Genomic DNA, 5,000 nt, shown 5'->3' on the forward strand with positions numbered 1-5,000 from the left:
AACATGGACAGGAAGAAGGTTCAGATGTTTTGATGACAAACTAAAACTTCGTCATCAAGCACGAACTAAGTTGACTGCTTATCCCAAAAACCCCCCTCCCTCTCTCACTCGTGTTAAGTCACCATGTTAGTTTAGTTTAATGGGTGAGTAGTATAAACACGTTGGTAACGATGACGTAAAACCTCTACTCGCTTCTGCTTCTTCCCCTGGACACAAGTCAAGACATCAGAGTTTTGTAATCTGCCATATCATATTGCATATATACGTGAATATAATATATATATATATATATATATATATATATATATATATATATATGTATATATATATATATATATATAGATATATATACATATACTTATATATAATGTTTATTATATATTTATAGTACATATATATACATATGTATAATTATATAATTATATATATATATGTGTGTGTGTGTCTGTATAGAGAAATGCATAGATAGCTAACATATGGGTGTATTTTGCTAGACGGGTAACTCGTGGGAAGGAGCTGATCCGGCTCAGTGCCGAGAGTTTGCAAGAGGAGATTCTATAGGTTCCCTCGATATTAGATACTGCATTTTATCTTTTTAATCACCTGTTACCTTCCTTCTTCACTTGTTCTTTATTCCTTCCAGATCTTGGCCACTCCAATTCTTTAGCTGCTAATATTTTTTCCCTAATCTTCGTAAACGAATTTACTCCTGAAATCTTGAACTATCATGTCTTTTTGACTTCTTCAATATATTTTGTTTTAATCGTTTTCATTCCAGTGTTTAACATTCTTTTTCGTTGTCATCCTATTTCATTCTAATCGTTTTCGTTTGCCCTCAAGTCTGTGTTTCTCATTTTGACCCATCCAATCTTTCCCTCATTTTTCCCCTCTTCCCTTTTGCCCATTAAGACCTAGCCGTGTCTAGGACGTTTGATCTCTGCCTTTTGACCCTCACGTTCAAAAAAAAAAAAAAAAAATAACAGAAAGAAAGCTTTAACCTAGAAAAAAGGAAAAAAAAAAAACTATAATTAAAGAATGATTTTTTCATGTGTCCGCATCAGGTGTTAGCGAACTTTCCGACTTTGATCTCATCGTAGATAGAAGGTAAACAACATCATCCAGTATCCAGTGCCGAGGCTCGTTAAGGACTGCGGCTGAATACATACATACATACATACATATATATATATATATATATATATATATATATATATATATATATATTAACTTATCACGTACACAATTGTTCTGTGCAATTGTACAGTTAATATGAGGACCTCATTAAAAGTGGCTGGTATCTACTGGAGTTATTTATTCAAAAAAAGCTTGTAACTTTTTTTAATAGATAACTCCGCTAGATACCATCCAGTTTTAATGAGGTCTTTTAGTAATATCATTATATATATATATATATATATATATATATATATATGTGTGTGTGTGTGTGTGTGTGTGTGTGTGTGTGTGTGTATGTATGCATGCATGTATGTATTGTATGTCTATATACATAATATGAATATTTTGCATGCATTTTTATACATACACAACCCAGATTAATTATAAATATATATAATATATACTATAATATTATATCATATATATCTATAATATTATATTATTATGATATGCATGTATTGTACATTTACATATTTCAAAGCGTAGTTTTCATGCAAATAAGTGAGCTTAAATAGTAAAGAATATGGAATTGATGCAGTATTCCTGTAATATAATATGAATATTGGAGTAAAAAGAATTATTTTTTTATACGAATATTAATAACAGCTAGCACTAGAAAATATATTCCACTATTTTATGATTATATTCTGTTAAAAATCTGAGAAAATGTAGGTCTCAGGTAAATGTAAAAGGTTATGCTCTACATAATATTCCTGGACAATTATATATAGAATGTTATAGTTTTCAAAGAATCAGGTAATTGATTTTTCGAGCAAGTAAAGTGGTTTTCATTGCAATCGTAAACTAAGAAATATGATAAACAGTTCACACTTCGTTACTAGATAAACGAAATTACCAATAAACAAAATTAAAGGCTGTTGTTGAAATGCACATGTGAAGAGAAATCCCGGTCATTATTAATGGTGTGAACTATGAGCTCAAAATAAATATAATATTAATTATCAATTTGCATTTATTAACGTGAGAACGATAAGCTTAGCGCCTCATTATAGTATCTCATATGCTGTGGTGGTTCGGAACATGCATAATTTATGAAGCTGATAGCTTGTTATAGAATGCCCTTTCCTGCAATTAATTTACACAGTATTTTCCATATGGCTCTCTGTAGGTGTTTGTGTGATTGTTAGTGCGTATGTACACATACACATATATAGGTACTCTCAAATACACTTGTACTTACATACGCACAGTTGCTTTAAATGACCAACATAGAAAAGCGATAAATTGGTTATGGTTTTAGATGCTGCTCGTTGTCAAGGTTAATTTTGTGCTCTGCTGTTCCTTTCCTGTCTACCCACACGATTTCTCTCTCTCTCTCTCTCTCTCTCTCTCTCTCTCTCTCTCTCTCTCTCTCTCTCTCTCTCTTTTGGCACTACTTAAAACGTGATATAGTATTATAAATCTGGAGATTTTCCCAAGGCAAATTTCTATTCTTATGATAGATGATCATTCCAGATTTCTCGTTGTGGACAGATGATCATTCCAGTTTTCTCGTTTTGGATAGATGATCATTCACGATTTCTCGTTTTGGATAGATGACCATTCAGATTTCTCGTTTGGATAGATGATCATTCCAGATTTCTCGTTGTGGACAGATGACCATTCCAGATTTCTCGTTTTGGATAGATGATCATTCCAGATTTCTCGTTTTGGATAAATGATCATTCCAGATTTCTCGGTGTGGCTAAATGATCATTCCCCGTTTTTCATTGGGACAGATGATTATTCCCGATTTCTCGTTTTAATAAATGATCATTCCCGATTTATCTTTGTGGATAAATGATCATTCCAGATTTCTCGTAATGGATAGTTGATCATTCTAGATTTTTTGTCTTGGATAGATGATCATTCCTGATTTCTCGTAGTAGACAGTTGATCATTACCTATTTCTCGTTGTTGATAGATGATCATTCCCGATTTCTCGTTGTGGACAGATGACCATTCCCGATTTCTCGTTGTAGACAGATGATCATTCCAGATTTCTCGTTGTGGACAGATGATCATTCCCGATTTCTCGTTGTGGACAGATGATCATTCCCGATTTCTCGTTGTGGACAGATGATCATTCCCGATTTCTCGTGGATGATCTGAAGGTCAGTCTCCCACGTTTTGAAAGTTCGCCTCCTCTTGACGCTCTTAATGATTTGCAGTTTTTATGCTTCCTTTTGGCAGTTTTTTTTATTCATTTTTTTATATATTTATTGATTTATGAGTTGGCTGTTTTATTCCTTGAAACGATATCGTTAGTTTATTTGCTAATAGTAATTAATTCCATGAATTGAAATTTTTTTTCTTTATATATGAAAATTTATCGATAAACCTGTAATATTAATTAATTAATTAATGTATTTATTTATTTGACAACAACAGACATTACCGAAATTCGTCTACAATAACTACCGTGAATATGTTAAAAAAAAAACCGCAATGATTGGAAAAAAATTATTTCTGTGCACAATACCGAAATTCATCTACAATAATTACATTGACAAAGAAGATACATTTAAAAAAAACTCGCGTTTGCTTTAAAAGAAAAAAAAAAAAATAAAACAACAACAACAACAACATCCGAACGAGGTTTTCACCAAGGTCAGATGAGCAACGTGTCATCGAAGGGCAACAAGTGTCTATTATACTGAGTCACATCGCTCTTGGCCCCGTTTTCATTGTATCGCTGGTGTGTATTTCCGTGGCTGTCGGTGTTTATTTCTGTCCGGGTAATAATTCATGATATTAAAAGAATTTTCTCCAAGGGAAACTTGGACCATTTATGTAGGTATGTAGTCATCAAGGTTTATTGTTTATTGACGGAATATTCAAAATGTTATTGATCGATTTCTAAGAAATTTTGTAGATAGTTCGGTGTGAGCCTCAGAGGATGTTTAACTTTTAAGATTTTAAGATCCACCCAAACATTATTATTGAAACTACTGAAGTAAATATTTTCAACATTTTTAAATTGATGTATGAAAATAGTACCAATGATCATGATCTATTAATTATTATTATTATTATTATTATTATTATTATTATTATTATTGTCGTTTTAGATCTCTCTCTAGATTGATGCCATGTTGGGAAGCTTTAAGTAAAGTCTCTTGAAGAACTCAGGTCCTCCTAATCCCCTTCCTTCTTCCCCCTTTCCCCTCCTCCCTCCTCATCCCCCTTCTCATCCCCGGACTGTAGCTTTTCCTCACGGAATAAAAAAAAAAGTAAGCAGAACCTGAGTTATACAAATTTTTAAATTTTATTTTATTTTATTTTATTTTATTTTTTATTTTTATTTTTTGCGTGTCTGCAGCCTTGACTAACCTAAAGATGACTTGACTGTGGTCAACGATGATCATTCAGGGAATTTCACACTTCCAGATTATGCGCTTTTTGTGTTATTTGATGAAACTGGTATTGTTATTCGTGAGACACTGATCTTTTGCACGTCAAGCTGTGCATGTTTGTGTGTGTGTGTGTGTGTGTGTGTGTTAGGTTAGGTGTTTGGACAGTCTGTCAGAAGCTTAAGTGAGGTTTTGTTTTCGACATCATACACTGAAGCAGGTGTTGTTTTCTGTCTGCCTGACTGTCTTAGCTGTCAGACGTTGTTGGACTGTAACAGTTGTTGCGCTGTCTGTTTGTTTGTTTGCTCGTCTGGTCTGCCTGAATGTGTGTCAGGCGGACTGTCTTCCGGACGCTTTAAAGCTGTGCAAAGGTGCCGTTTATAAAGAGTTTTCACTGTCTGTTTTGGCTGCTTGGATCCTTGCTGTCCTCCGCGTTTTTGTCTGACTGTGGCCGTCCGCCCCCCCTCCCCC

The 5,000-nt window shown here is 33.6% G+C and overlaps 1 protein-coding gene across 5 annotated transcripts in view; it reads left to right on the forward strand.

Moving 5' to 3' along the window:
* The window catches only part of LOC135222946 (inactive phospholipase C-like protein 2), a 658,580-nt gene that overhangs the window by 133,230 nt on the left and 520,350 nt on the right, over positions 1–5,000 (forward strand). The gene's annotated exons all lie outside the window — the stretch shown is intronic.

This window comes from Macrobrachium nipponense, chromosome 8, assembly GCF_015104395.2.
Source record: "Macrobrachium nipponense isolate FS-2020 chromosome 8, ASM1510439v2, whole genome shotgun sequence".
NCBI lineage: Eukaryota > Metazoa > Arthropoda > Malacostraca > Decapoda > Palaemonidae > Macrobrachium > Macrobrachium nipponense.